Genomic DNA, 16,278 nt, shown 5'->3' on the forward strand with positions numbered 1-16,278 from the left:
CATTTTTCAAAAACTGCATGAAAAACAGAATTTTCACAAAACATTTAACATAAGTTAGCATTTTTTTTTCTCATGGAGGCCGTATTAGTGTAGCCAATTTAAGCAAATATAAATCTATCATAGCAACATGGGTGGAACTGGAGCACAAGCTGTTAAATAAAACAAGGCAGACACAGGATGGTGAACACCACATGTGTCTTACTACGATGTGGAAGTTAGGAAGGTTGATGTTTCCAGAACAGAATACAATAGTGATTACCAGAGCTGAGGAAGGATGAGCAGTGGGCAAATATATTGATATGGGTAAAAAGTACTCTCCGAATTACATTCATTTTGGGGTAAATAGAACACCTTAACCCAAGCAAGTTAAGGAAGGGAGCAGTAATTCTGGCCCAAGGTTCAAAGGTGCAGGCTATCATGGTGGGTCTCATGTCACAGCAGCAGCCACTGAGACAGCTGGTCGCATTTCATCCACATTCAAGAAGCAGAGAGATGAATGCTCACTTTTTCCTTCTCTTAGAGTCCGAGATCCTAGGGGAGGGAATGGTGACATCCATAGTGGGCAGGTCTTCCCATCTTAATTAACCGAATCAAGGTAATCCCCAACAGGTATGGCAAGAGGCCTATCTCCCAGGTGTACAGCCCTACTGAAAACAGTCTAATACTCTTGCAAAAAGGTTAACAGCACAATCAAGAGATTACGCTCAAAGATAATGCCTCATCAGACACAGCAGCACATGAAGTGTTTATGTGTTATTTCATGAATTACAGCTCCTTAGTTATATTAAATATGAGTTTTTCTAAATCAACTTGGGAATTTTTGTCACAGTTTAATGTTTTTTTAAAATATTTTTTTAATTAATTACACTTTATTCACTTTGTATCCCCCTATAAGCCCCTCCCTCCACCCCTCCCGATCGAACAAAATAATTGGATATATTTATGGGGTATGTTGTGATAATTTGATTTTCATACAAGGTACAATGATTAAATCTGGATAATTAACATTTCTCCCTACTTAAATATCAGTTTTTTGTTTTTTTTTTGTATAGAGAAACTTTAAACTATAACTATTATCACACTACTGTGCTTTGAGACACTAGGATTTCCCTGTTTTCTAACTGGGACTTTTATTTTTCTAGTGTTTGTGATGGTTGCTGTCAACTGATGACTTGATGCCCTTTGGAAACATAGGTTCGGATGGGAGCAGCTCACCAGGGATGGACCAGGGCAGAACAGGGAAAGTGGCTGGAGTTCTCGGGAAGACAGATACCGCTTTAGCAGTAGAAGGGGTAGAGTAGAAGAATCCTCCAAATGGAAAGGAGCCGCGGCTGGTACTATTGAGCTTGGAGAAGTGGGAAGGTTGAAGTGCGTCAACAAAATTACAGTTAAAGATTTTGAGGTGTTACATTGGGCTCAAGGACAGATCTTTATTTAATTTCTCAGTATATCATTGTAGAAGCAACACATGTGGAATACTGGCAAGGGGCTAAAGAAAAGCATGTTTCCTTTTTGCCGGAAAACCACGGTATGTTTTTGGGTGATACCCGAGGAAGACAATAGAGCTAAATACAAAAAGAGAAGCTCAGGAGTTGGCGGATTAAATGAAACGTAGAGAATGTAGACATCGGAAGCAGGAGAAGACAGGGAACGGGACAGGAACCCACCACAGAGGCCTCTGAAAGACTCGGCTGTTCGACTTATCGAAGTAGAGGCTGAGACTCACAGCCAAACTTTGGGCAGAGCGCATGGAATTTTATGAAAGAAGGGGATATAGAAAGACCTGGAGGGGACAAGAGCTCCAAAAGGAGATCAATAGAACCAAAACAAACAAACAAACAAAAACAAAAACAAAAAAACTCTGGGCTCTGGGGGTCCTGCAAAGACTGATACTCCAGCCAAGGACAGTGCATGGAGAGGACTTAAAACTCTGGCTCAGATGTAGCCCATAGACTCAGTAAGGGGAGCAGGGGCTGTCTCTGACATGAACTTAGTGGCTGGCTCTCTGATCACCTCCCCCTGGGAGGGGGGCAGCCTTGCCAGGACACAGAGGAAGACAATGCAGCCAGTCCTGATGAGACCAGATAGATTAGGGTCAGATAGAAGAAGAAGAGGTCTTCCCCTATCAGTGGACTAGGGGAGGGGTATGGGAGGAGAAGAGGGAAGGAGGGAGGGTGGGATTGGGAGGAAATGAGGGAGGGGGCTACAGGTGGGATACAAAGCGAATACATTGTAATAAATAATAATAAATAAAAAAGAAATAGGAAAAAATGTAAAGAATGAAAAGCTTCCATTTAGATGCACAAGTAGAGGGAGGACTCAGCCATGGAAAGGGCCCGGAAGGAGATAGGATCAAAGATTCTTGCACAATGAAGGGTGTGGACTCAGGTAACTTGGACGTGGGTCATCAAATCCCTGAATTCCAGCATTATTAGATAATCACTAAAGCTTTCCCAAATAATTTAAAATAAGAAAGGAAAAGCCTACTTTATAAAACAAGGTAGCCTGTCACGGTGGCACATGCCTGTGATGCCAGGAGAAGGCAGCAGCAGGATGGCCAGGAGTGAAAGGTCATCCACATAGTTAGAAGTCAAAATAGACTACATGAGACCTTGACTAGAAGGGAAAGGGAGCAGACATATATAGATTCACCCGTATGAACAAGCTGTAAATCTAGCATACAATTTAAAACTCAGAACTGTGTCAATTTATAACTTAATTTGCTAAACCTTTGGACAGCTAGAGTATTTTCCAAAGCTTTATATATTAACACTACAAAAACAACAACAACAACAAAAACAACAAAGATGGTCACCCCTGGCGGCAGAAAGAGGTATGTTTTTCATCTTTTGAGAGAAGTAAAATGATTTGACATTTCTCTGCCTCGTAAAAAGGCAGTGGCTGGATTTTAGAACGTGAGCCTTGATTTCTGACTTCCATTTTAGGTCAGCCTGGAGGAGTGGTGTGTATAATTGCCAAAAGCACTGTTGACATTTTGAATTATAGTTTTTAACACCTGGGACAATAGCATGAGCTCCTACATGACAAAGCCTGTGACCTAAAGCTGCTTATTCTGGGGGCATTGTCGGAATTGAGTCTGAGAGCAACTTGTTAACTAATTCTTGATGCACTATTTTATACAGTGAATAAGAGAGAGGCACCCACACAACGCCAATGCCCCACTGTGAGCTTTACATAATAGTAGCAGGAAAGTGAGCTTAATTAGTCTCTTCCAGCAAAAGTATTTGAAAAATTTTCCATTGCCCAATACCATCCCATAATGGAAAATACACTGCATGGGAAGGATGTGTAAATATTTGAGTCGAGTTTAACTGATTTCAGTGTCACACACAACCCATCAATCATTAACACTTCAAAAAAAAAAAAATCTGGCTTGATGTTGCCAAGGCACATTCTCTCGCTGAAGACTTTTCAGACTCTCACAGAATTCCGCAGGTCCCTGGTAAGCACCTGGCCTAATCTTTTATTGTCACAGGTGACAAAACAGAGCCTAGGAATGTCTGGGGAACTTTACGTCCCAGGGCCTCAGCTGGTTCCCAAGCGCTTCAGGTTCAAAAGTTCAGCTTCCTTCCAAGACCCTAAGCACACTTACTTCTCACCTCCTGTTCTGCAGGAAGTGCCTCAGAGTACAGTGACGTCGGCAGAGCTGTAGTGATGGGAGTGAAACAGTCTGGAAAACTATAGGCACAGGCATCGTTTCTGAGGCTACTTTCTGTGGTCCTTCACAACACAGAACGACAGCGTCCACTGGGTAGAAGGTAGAGGCAGATGCACTGAGACGTAGTTCTACGTCAATCTAGACTGTAGATAGACATCTTGTCTAAAATGCTAACGCCAATGCTGGGCACAGTGCCTCAGGCCTACAATCCCAGCGCTTGGGAGGCTGAGGTGTGAATGAGGCTTACTGTGAGTTGCAGGCCAGTGTGGGCTATACAGTGAATTTCAGGCCAGCCTAGATGACGTAGCAAGGCCTTGGATTGAAAGAGGAAGGGAGCGAGAGAGAAAGAGAGAGAGAGAGAACTTAGAACTTAATCCACTGGAGACCAAACCAAGCCAAATCCTTAAATCTTTCTATCCTCTAGAGAAAGAACTATGACACCATTAGCTTGGTGTTACATTACCATGACATTGAATAAGGTTACCACACTAGTGGGTGGCCTGTGGCATCTGGAAAAAATCACTACTGAGTGGCATTTGACATTCTTTAAGCTCTAGATAGCAAACAGCCTAGGTCATTAAATTTCTAGCCTATATATTTTTTCTTTAGAAAACAATTATACATCTATCAGATGATGAATTTGGTTTAAATGAACTCAGTCAACCCAAGTCTTTGGATATGTGTGGTCAAAGCCCCAACCTTTAGGCATTTGAAATATCATGGATTCTGGCTGACAGGTTGAGAGAGTAGACAGCAAACTTCATACACACTTCAGAGGCGCCCACTGCAGTGGCCTGGAGCTTCAGCTAACAGGACTGCAGTTACCTTTCTCCCTCTCTTTTTCAACAGTTCCAGCTCCTTGCTTTTTAGCCAGTGCTACGGCTGAGGCCTCATCATGTTTTCAATCTCTGAACATCAGAGTCAATGTGGAGTGACAGCCCACAGCCCACACATCGGGGACCTTGCAACAGAATGGGATCAGGCCAGTGAGCACGTGCAGAGGGCACTGTTCAGTCTTGCCCTCTTCACAAGCGGATCCCTGAGCTTGGCTCATGCTGTTGCTGGAGATGTTGTGGCCCACTCCCTTAAAATATAAAAACGTTCAGCTCAGAGCTTGGCTTGATGCTTGCTATCTGCCAACCTCTAAATTATTAACTGAGTTAAATAGAAACGGACAGACAGACAACAGAAACACAAGTGGTTCAAGATAGGTGTCTGTAGACAAGTGATAACTGGTTTAAAAATCATTTCTTCCCCTTCCCTTTCCTTAAGAAAAATATATTGAAATTAAAAATCTTTCAATCAATATTTCAATTTTTTCTCATGTAACATTTTAAAGCTCTGGGCTACGGATATGGCTTAATTGTAAAAAAAAAAAAAAGAAAAATAGAAAAGAAAAAAGCACCTGCTGGGAAGGTATGACTATCTGAACCCATGTAAAAGTCAGACATAGCACGGGCACCAATGATGCCAGAGTTGCTTTTCTTTGTTTGGAGGAAGACAGGGCACGTGAAGACAGAAGGACCCACAGAAGCCCTCAAGCCAGCTAGCTGGGTCTGTGTAGCAGAAAATTAATAAAAAGACCTTGCCTCAAACAAGGTGGAAGGAATAACTCACAGGCAAGGTTTTCCTCTGACCCCCACACATGCACTCAGATTGCACACACACACACACACACACAATCTTTTTATAAAGTCTTATTTGGTTGCTTGATAGTAATGGCAAGAAATACACATTAATTTGGCCATTTTATTTACTTTATGTGGCAAATAGTAAATAATGAAAATTAGCATTGAAAATATTAAATTTCTGTTGGGAACCAGCATGAAGATAATAAGACTTAGAGCTTTGGAAGCCAGCACCAGACAGGGCAAATGTGCTGTTTTCTCACATGGTAATTAGGGCTAATAATAGGACCTAGTTCATAGAGTTGCTTTGAAAATTAAATACAGTGACACATGCTGGTAATAACAGAAATCAGTTGTGATGCAGACACTTTAAAAATTTGATGCAATTATATCAACACCAGAGAGCTCAATTTATGAGGGAGAAAGAAAGGCTTTATGCATCTACAAAGGTTTAAATTAATATGGAAAACTTAATAACTCCCAAATGTATATGCACCTAAAAACAGAGCTTCCAAATACCCAAAGAAGACATGAAAAGCAGATCTTTAGCCTGCTTTCTTGGGAATGAACAGGTATGTGGAAAATCAGTAAGAGATCAACATAAAACCACAATAATAGTATAAAAATAGCTTACCCACTGATTGGGGCCATAGTTCAGTGGTTCTCACGTGATACGCAGAGGGCCTCAACAACCATAGTCAAAATCCAACCTGACCTAGTCACAGAGAGCTCCATTAGAGACACCTGATTATAGAAGTTGAGACATTTTAGAATGTATTCCTCAAAACAAATCTCAGAGAAACGTGACGGAAACAAAGTCACATAAAGTACACTTTCTGGCCAAAAATATAAATAAAAATAAAACCAGAGATATGCAAAAACCTCCAAATGTTTGAAAATTAAACTATATATTCCAGATAAAACGTGGACCAAAAAAGAGAGCATAACTGAAATTATGAAATATTTTGCATCGGTTAAAACGGAAGCAGCACACGACATGGGTACAGCTCCATTAGTAGTGGGAAATTTACATCATCACATGCTTATGTTAGGAAAGGAGAGAGCTCGCATTAGAGATTCAAGGTTCAATTTTAAAAAAGTAGATGCACAAGAGCCTAAAGCAACTGCACAGAAGGAAATGATAAAAACAGGAGAAGAAATCAATGAAGTAGAAAGCAGAAAATATGTCCCCAGATTCTGTCATTACTTCTTTGCAAAGTTCAATAAATTTGGTAAGCTTGGAGAGTAAAAGACAGAGATGTTGGTAGAGTTGGGGAGAGAAAATGTTATAGTAACATTAATGATGAAATAAGGGATACCACTGCGGTAGATAGTTTAAAAAAATGGACTAACGGGACTAAGGGGATGGCTCTGAAGGCAAAATGCTTGTTGTATAAGTTTAAGGACAAGAGTTTTACACTTCTGGTCCATCTCCAGCACTGACATAAAAGCTAGGCACAGCAGTCTGTGACTGGAATTCCAGCAGTGGGATGGGAAGGCGAAGACAGGTCCATCTTGGGGATCCACTGTCAAGCCAGTCTAGCGCAAACAGTTAGCTCCAGTGACACTGAGATACCCTGTCTCCAAACAAAGAAAAAAGTAACTAACTAAATAACACAGAATGTTACCAAGGACTGCAGAGGACCTCTGATGTTGACCTCTGGTCTCCTCTGTCTGTCTGTCTCTCACACACACTCATGTGCATGCACACTAAAAAAATGCCATGTATAATTTTATTCCAATAAATTTAAAAGTTAGACGAGCTATTAAAATGCCTTTGAACTCACGAGCTACAAAGGTTTGCCCAAGAAGAGACAGGCAACTTTGACTAGACTATTAACATCTGTGAGAGTCAGCAAAGTGTATTCCCACTCCCCCATCCCAAACCTGGACAGCTTCCCCAGTCAGGCTACCAGACTTGTGGTCTGCAGAGAAAGGCCGCTTCCACACAGACTTCCGGAAAACCAAAGCGTGAACGCATCAGAACTCATTTGGACATTAGAAGCAAAATACAACAACCAGAACAACAACAAAAACAACAACAGCAACAACCACCCCAAACTCCAAAAATTCTCAACAATTATGCATTTTTTTTTTTTTACAAAACAGAAAATAAATACACCATAAGGACGAGTTTAATCCCCTGAATTCTAAATCTATCACATTATTCATTATATTCATCTGTGATGGTTGCAGCTAATGTGTTACATATACAAGAATACTTCTGAATGTTACCTTTTCCACTTGTCTTTTAAAAAAAAGAAACAACTCATCTTTATTTTTAAAATTTTTATCTGAATGGGTGTTTTGCCTGAATGTACGTCTGTGTCCTGCTTGTGTATCTGGTGCCCACAGAAGCCAGAAAAGCGTGTAGGACCTGGGGCTATAGATCGGTGTGAGCTGTCAGGTGGATGCTGGGAATCAAATCCCAGGTCCTGTGCAAGACCAACAAGTGCTCTAAACCACTGAAGCCATTTCTTCACCCCTACTTATTTTATCTTATTTGTTTATTGAATGTGGTGGCACAAGCCTTTAATGCCAGTACTTGGGAGGCAGTGGAAGGCAGATCTCTGTGAGTCTGGGGTCTACAGAGTGAGTTCTATGCTATCTGGGATTACATAGTAAGACCTTGTCTAAACAAAACAAAACAAAAAGTCAAAATTAAACAAAAGTAACTTTATTTTAATTGTGAATATATTTCGAGCAATATTACTAGTTCTACAAAAAAAAAAAAGGCAGTAACCTTTTCCCTTTGATTTGCCTTACGCTTAGTTCTTGTATTCACAAGACAGCAGCCAACATTATTTCCCTTCCTGCACGCAGAAAGCGCACTTGCCAAGGTTTTTTGACAGCAGTAGTTTTCAGGTTGCATTATCAGCCTCTTAAGGTGGGCTTCATTCTCCTCACACTGTCCTGAGTGCCCATTCAGAGAATGTGTTCCTGAGGACCTCATATTCCTTGCAAGGGGTAATGTCACTTTCAGCTCAGTCTGTGGGGTGTTTATGTCAGGACTAGTTACAGCCTTCCGGCTGTGCTGTGCTCCGCTCCCCCAAACCCTCCGCTCTTCTCAGAGTGAACATTTTGTTCCAGCGGATCTCTATGATTCAATTACTAATTCCTCTTCAAATATTTCCTATGGACTGAAAATTCAAGGCATGGATAGGTTCAGACATCAGGGATTTTATTTTCCTGGTCCAGTTTGGACAAGCACTTTCTTGGAATTCTGAACAACTGCCATCTTGGATTTCTAAGATGGTAACTCCAGATGTTACCTTTTATTGTCCTTTGTTTTTACAGTTTTTTTTTTTTCTCTCTCCCTAGATGGCTCTCCTATTCTCTGTTCTTGTGGGGCTTTCCACTTAAAATTTCATAGTTATCAATTTATAGGTATCTGGGGTTCAAGCCAATGTAAAAATAAGAATTTTATCAGCATGTACTAGAGTCTAGTAAGTAGGGTAATATTTCAAATTTGACAGCCGAGTTGGCTAGTTTTATGTCAGCTGTGCACAATCTATAGTTATTTGAGAAGAGGGGCTCCCAGTTGAGAAGATGTCTCTCTAAGACCCTGCTATAGGCAAGCCTATAGGGTATTTTCTTAGTTAGGGGTTGATGTAGAAGGACCCAGCCCACTGTGGGTGGTGCTAGCCCTGGGCTGGTCATCCTGGGTTGTGTCAGACAGCAGGCTGATCAAGCCAGTGAGCAGTAGTCCTCCATGCTGTCTGCATCAGCTCCTGCTTGAGTGCCTGCCTAAGCTTTACTCAAGGAACTGCAGATGATCCAGGATATGGAAGCCACATAAACCCTTTCCTCCCCAAACTATGTTTTGTCCTGGTGTTTTATCATTTCAACCCATCTAAAACAAAAACTTTTAATATATTTGAATGGAAGTAGCCTAGGAAGTTGTCCCTGTGGCTCATGCTGCAAATATTTTATAAAGTGCTTCAACTCCTCCATGGAAGCTTTAGAATGAAAGCCAGAAAGATTTAGGCATAAGCTAAATCTTCGTTTTTCAAAAAGTCAGCATCACTCATTCTCTGATTCAAGAAAGCAAGACGTCCAGTCTTCCTTTTGTACACAGTGATCCTTTTAAGTTTTCTTTTCCTTAGTACAGCAAGATTATTTAGGACATTGTGAAATAACAGTGAGATAGTGATCATCAAATTGGCACAGTGTCTTCTATATAGAAAGCCTGCCAGTGCCTAGCAACTTGAAGAGACTGTTGTTCGTATTGAAAAATGTATTTCTCAAATGTGACTTTACCACCCAAGGTAATATTTTAATGAAAGAGGCTCCTTTTAGTGAACTGTGAAAGTCCAAGGACTGTGGCTTGCTAGAGTCTTTCTTGTAGACTATTGTCTACATCATTTCTACTGGACAGCCGAATTGGATTTCCTGGCTTGCCTTATGGATACGAGCCATCGCTTAGCTATATATAGCTAGAACATTCACACTCTGGTATCAGCATTCGTAATGTGACTCTAGAGGGAGTTCCTTGAAGACTTCCCAAAGGTTAAAGGTATAAATAAAGAAAGAAACAAATAAAAGAATTGGACGTAAAATTAACTTGAATATTTATAGTTTCTAAAGGGACTAAAAATATGCTGAAGAATGAAAACAAGCCATGAGTTGTTTGACTCCTCAGGGCCATTAATACAAATGAACAAGGAAATAAGCTTAAGAATAATATAAATATTGCACTTAACAGGATAGTACATTTTATCAGATGTAATTTCTCATTTCTATGAAAGCATTCAAGATAATCTTTTTTTTTAAATTCTTTTTTATTACTTTATTTTTTTTATTTATCAGTTACATTTTGTTAACTCTGTATCCCAGCCGTGTCCCCATCCCTCATTCCCTCCCAGTCCCTCCCTCCCTCCCTCATCTCCACCATGCCCCTTTCCAAGTCCACTGATAGGGGGGACCTCCTCCCCATTCATCTGATCCTGTTTTATCAGGTATCTTCAGGACTGGCTGCAAAGCCCTCCTCTGTGGCCTAACAGGACTGCTCCTCCCTTCGGGGGTGGGGAGACCAAAGAGCCAGTCATTGAGTTCCTGTTAGAAATAGTCCTTGTTCCCCTCAAGATAATCATTTTATACACATTTCTGACTTTTAGAAATTGCAAACCATCTAGAGAACACCAGGCCGGGAAAGGCTGCAGATCCAAATTCCTTATGTTGTAGGCTAGTGTTTAAATTCCAAATACAATGTCACTGTTTACTTGGCATCCAGAGTTCTCCACTCAGCCCAAACCCGCAGCTGAGAACCAGAACATAAGCAGAACGCCTTCTCCCAGTGCTCGTGGTCCACGTGAGGAAGACAGAGCTTTGTTGGTGGTAGAGACAGCCGGCCTTCATGCCCAGCAGATACTCCATTGCACAACTGTTTATAATAACAGAAAGGCTGCTTTATTAGGCAAAGTCTGGTTGGTGCTGTTAAATGGAAAAGTGAACCTTTCTGAACTTTATTTTCTTCGGTATTCTGAGTTTTTCCATGGGCCAAATAAAACCTACCACAGCACTTTAAAATTCAGCATTAATCGAGAAGCCCAAAAGTATCTTAGAACTGGGTTAGAACTGGGAGAGTGGATAAGGATTTTCATAACAGAAGGCAATTCATTCATTGAGCAAATGTTTTCTTAGGTCCATACCAAGCTTTCTAAGAGGATGGAGCAGTGAAAAAAAAAAATCTGTGTCTTTGTGAAAATTGTGTCATGGCAGAAAGTAGCAGGAAATAAAGATAGTAAGTGAATCGCTGTAATGTCAGAAATCAGTGCATAGAAGGAGGGAAGAAGAGAGTAAAGAGACACAGGACCAACTCTGGGGTGAGTGTTGTGCTTGCTGGCTGGAGTGGGAGGAAACCACAGTACCATAGCCAAATGCTGATGAGGTCAGACAGGGGCATTGGGGACCTTCTCAAGCACTCTCTGACTTATTCCTTTGAGTCAAGGTCTCTCCCTGAACTTGGGGCTTACAGTTGCTAGGCGAGCATCCAGTGAGCTTCAGTGATCCACCCTCCAGTGCTGGAAGACCTAGTCCAGCTGTTGTGTGGGTTCTGGCACCAGAATGAAGGTCCTCATGGTATGCTGCAAACATTCTTAGCTGCAGAGCCTTTTCTCCAGCCCCCACATCTATTCTTATATGAAATAGAAGACCATGGGTTGGCTATACAGTGCTCCCTTAGAACAGCTGTCAGGAGTGACTGTCTTCTGTGAGGAAGCAGGTCAGGAGGAGCATGCCTTTAAAAGGTATGCTTTACTCTAGCCTTCCATTTCTTCTTTTCCCTCTCCTTCCCAACCCTTCTTCCCATTCTTTTTCCTTCTCCTCTCAGGCCCAAAGCAGTGAACTTGGCCAGTCTTGGCTAGCTACTTCTGAAACCATGAGCCACAAAAACCCGTTTCCCCTCTGAGTTGATTTCACTCAGGTATTTTGTCACAGTGACGAAAGCAGGCTACCACAAGTAATCACCCCATGCGCTGGCTTCTCACCTAACGTGTGCCAACGAGACTGTCAGAGCTGCCAAAGCACTTTTCCAGGGAAGTGACTTGAGGCTAGCCCTTGAGTTGAGGTAGAGTCTGTCACCGAACCCAAAGCCCACCAATTTGGCTTATCTGGCTAGCCAGCTTGCTTTGGGGATCTCCTGCCTCAGACTAACAAGTGGTGGGGTTATAGGCATGTATCAGTGCACCCAGCTGAAATCAGCTATTTTTCTTTACTCTCTTTTTTTTCAGTAAGGGTAAAATTATATCTTCTGCTTTCCCAAAATTGGATGAGTAATTTTCTTCTTTTAAAAGAGGAATTCAAACAGTTGACATGAAACAATTGTATACATTGATGTATACAATATGATTTGATAAGTATATATAGTATGTAATGATAAAATCATTACAATTGGCATTTATATATCCTCAAACATTTATTTGTTTGGGTTAGGAAATTTCCAACACCTCTCTCCTAGTTACTTTGAAATATACAATAATTTTTTGTACTCTGTGGTCATTCCACTATACAGCACCAGAAAATGTCCCTTACTCAATCCTGATATTCCTTATCTAGCCTCCTTCTATCTCACTTTCCTCTACTTTGTCTAGCTTCTAGTCTTCAGCATTCTACCTCTTCTGTGACAACAGTTTTTCTTTTGTTTTTGGATATCAAAGAGGACATGCAGTACATGTCTGGGGCTGACATTTCTTTACATATTTATCTTTAGTTCTACCGATGTCTCCACAAACCAGAACAAAGCACCTCCCACAAAAACAGGTCATGTTCCCCTGTGCACACCCACTCTTCCCACATGCATTCACTTGTCCTGGGATGCCTTATTGACCCTACAACCTTGGTAACTAGTGTGACAACAAACACACAAGGACGCAAGTTCTCTGACATACTCCTACCATTTTCTTTGACTCTATAGCTAGCAGAGGGGCTACGGTCAAAGCCTTGACGAACATCCACTTATCCCGTGCCATCTCCAGTGGTTCTGCTTTTAATCACTGTAATAACAGCAATTTTGTAAACCAGACCTTGTTTGCTACGACAGACACCTAAGACAAACAGGTTAAAGGGAGAGACGTTAATTTTGGCTCACGACTTCAGTTCAGAGTTGGCTGGATCTATTGTCCTCAGCTGAAGCCGTGCCTTCGACACAGGAGCCTTTGGGGATTTCTCATATTTGAACCAGAATGGTACCCTCTGGGTCAAATGACATTTTGGCTTTGGATTTTATTTTCGACATTTAGCCTTTAAACATCTTCCTTTATGAAAATGTCTGTTCCAGATCAACCCACTTTCAGTCATTTTTTTTATGTTGAATATCTTATGTAGTTTGAATATTAGCACCTTATTGGATGAATCTTTTCTGAATATTTTCTCCAGGTGTGCAGACAGTCTTTTTACTTTCACTGGACACAATGCTACTTGTCTGATACTACTTTTATTGTCTTATCCAAGGAAAAACCACTCCAGTGTCTTGAAGTGCTTTTCATGTGTTCTCTCCTAATATTTTCTTATTTAGGTCTTTATAGTGTATGTGAGAGAGAGAGAGAGAGAGAGAGAGAGAGAGAGAGAGATAGAGACAGACAGACAGACAGACAGAGGCTTGTCAGAAATGGGAGTCTAGTTTCATTTTTTTTTTTTTTTTTTGCATTTTGGCCATCCAATTTATACAGAAGTATTTGTTGAAAAGCTGTAACTTCCCTTAAAATGTGTGATTATTTGATATCACTGATGAAAGTTAATTGTCTATAAGTATACGTATTTATTTCTTGGTGTTCCATTCTGTTCTATTCATCAGCATATCAGTTATAGGAGAGTATTGTGTCCTTTTGTTATTATGACTGCAATGTGTTTTGATTGTAGGTACTGTAATATCTTCAAGTTTGCTTCTGTGCTCAGGTTTGCACAAAATATCAGGGGATAGTAAAGAGAGGGAGCAGGAGATTGGTAGGAAAGGAAGCAGATAGAGAGAAGTTGGAAGCACAAGTGCTGGGGATAGGAAAAGAATTGGAAGAGAGTAAATGCGGAGTGGGTTCAATCAAAGTCTACTCATGTCTGAACAAAATCCTTTAGAAGAAATGTTAGGGGGGTCTTTCCTAGTTCTGTAAAGAATGCCATTGGTATTTTGATGGGGATTGCACTGAACGAGGATACTGCATTGGGTGCCTGGACACACTAACAGCAGAAACTCTTCCAACCCATAAGAAACTACCCTCCTAGCTCTTTACCTTTGGTAAATTTTTTTGGATGCATTTTATGCAACTACTGAGAAATGTCATGCAGCTTCATGTTTTATTTTACTTACATATTAGACATTAATTTGCATGCGTTGAGTGTTTTTGGAATTCCTGGGTTCAAGTTCGTCTTTCTCTCTCTCTCTCTCCTGCTATGTGTCTGTAGTTTGGGTATTGGAGCAATGTTGGTTCCCTAAAGTGACTTACTATTATTATTATTATTTTATAAGACTAAAGACAATGTTTTCTAAGAATTGTTTCAGTAATAGACTTGTTTTTTTATAATATGAACAACACTTATTTGGGCCTAATATGTATTTTTTTATTTTAAAAATATGTTATTTATGTGTGTGTGTGTCTACTTGAGTATAAGTGCACACATGTGTGTGTGCAAAAAGAGAGACTAGAAGAGGGTGTTAGATCCTTTGGAGCTAGAGTTATAAGAGAAAAATCATGCAGCTTCATCCATTTTACTTACATATTAGACATTAATTTGCATGCACCGAGTGTTTCTTGGTTTATTGCTTGTTACATACATGCTGTAACTCTAACTCCAGTCCTCATGATTGAACAGCAAGTACTTTAACCAGAGTCATCTCTCCATCCTCCTGAACCAAATACATATTTTATTGGAAACCTACTAATTCTCTAACCTTACTACCTTCAACTTGCTTCAACCATCTTCTCCTTGCTCCCGCTCTTCTGGCCATCCTAGCTTTTCTTTATCTAAAACACTGCAAGCATCTTTCTACTTTAGAATTTCTTTGTTCTTGTTTCTGGGATGTGCCTTCCAGAGATCTTTGTAAGATTGGTTTCTTTTTGTCACACAAATAAGTCATTGCTACTCAGAGTCCCTATACTCACTCAGCTTGACTCAGTTTACCCAGTCAACTTCAGCTCTACCCACTTGCATCCCCAGAATCTCCTTTACTTCCTAAGATCTAATGCCATTTGATTTTTTCTTGCATGGGCTAATTAATTTCTAATAAGATCTCCCATAATTAGCTGATTTGTGTGTTGATAAATTTTTAAGTCTTAACTTCTACAACAATATGCTGTTTAACTTCAGCATTTTATCTCAGTGTTAACAGCTGAGATCGACATACAATAGACCATTAACATTTCACATGTAAACAGATATCAGCTAAATGAATGAATGAATGAATGAATAAATAAATAAAATTGTGTTCTCTAATGGCCTTCTATGTTTTAAGGTTCTGGAATTATTGATGATTCTTCGCTGGGTATGGGCCAGCCCTCTCTTTTACTCTCTGCTAATCCTGAGCCTTGTTATAGGGGAAATGGTTGTCATTGTTTTCTTTCTTTTAATAACAGGTCCCTAGATGGCACAGTGGCACACACCTGTAACCCCAGCACTCCGGGAGGCAGAGGAAGGTGAATCTCTCTGAGTTTAAGGCCAGCCTGGTCTACAAAGCAAGTCTGGGACAGCCAAGGATACACAGAGAAACTCTGTCTTAAAAAACCAAAATAAATAAACAAACAAATACATAATAATAAAAATTTAAAAAACAAAAATAAAGTAGAATAAAAGTAAAAACAGAGTCTTGGTAGAGCTAATCCTGGGAAAGTGGGATGGACAACGTGAGCCAGAACACTTGTAATTGAAGTGGTCCAGTTTATTTGTTTTTAAAACAGTTGGTTTTGATGTACTGCCTTGCTAATAAACCAACATGAGGTAACTTCTTTGAAAAATAAAAGACATCATCATGTTCTCTCTTAAAATCTGAAATGAATTGCATATACTATAAAATTAAATATATTTTAGGTGATATTAAAAATTCACATATGTTTAATTAAAACTCTTACCTAGATTTATAGAGTAAAAAATGTTGGTAAGTAGATTGGGTTTGTTGCTAAAGAAGACTTTAATATAGTTGGAGAATTCTTCTGAGATGGGGTCTCATATATCTTACACTGTCTTTGAACCCTCTGGCCAAAGGGGTATGACCTTAAATTCCTGATCCTTCAGTCTCTATTTCTCAAGGGCTAGAATTTTAGGTGTGAGATACCATCCTGGCTGAGTGTAATAACTATTAAGTCACAGGATCTTAAACATCTAAAGGCTCAGGTAGATTATAGGAAAGGCTTTGCCAACAACAGCCTTCAAAGTGGAACTTTATGGTGGAACAGTCTTGCCTCAGGAATTCCTTCAAACCTTCCTCAGGGTGAGGCAAGATGGGCACGCATGAACTCCCCCTGAACTCTTTTCTGTATAATGAGC

The 16,278-nt window shown here is 40.3% G+C and overlaps 1 long non-coding RNA gene across 2 annotated transcripts in view; it reads left to right on the top strand.

The window, feature by feature from the left end:
- LOC132648242 (uncharacterized) overlaps positions 1–15,594 on the top strand; it is a 60,236-nt gene extending 44,642 nt beyond the window's left edge. For both annotated transcript variants that reach the window (XR_009586613.1, XR_009586614.1), the window contains one exon: positions 15,372–15,594. This is a non-coding gene — a long non-coding RNA (uncharacterized LOC132648242). The remainder of the gene's footprint in view (positions 1–15,371) is intronic.
- The last annotated feature ends 684 nt before the right edge of the window (positions 15,595–16,278 follow it).

This window comes from Meriones unguiculatus, chromosome 16, assembly GCF_030254825.1.
Source record: "Meriones unguiculatus strain TT.TT164.6M chromosome 16, Bangor_MerUng_6.1, whole genome shotgun sequence".
Taxonomy (NCBI): domain Eukaryota; kingdom Metazoa; phylum Chordata; class Mammalia; order Rodentia; family Muridae; genus Meriones; species Meriones unguiculatus.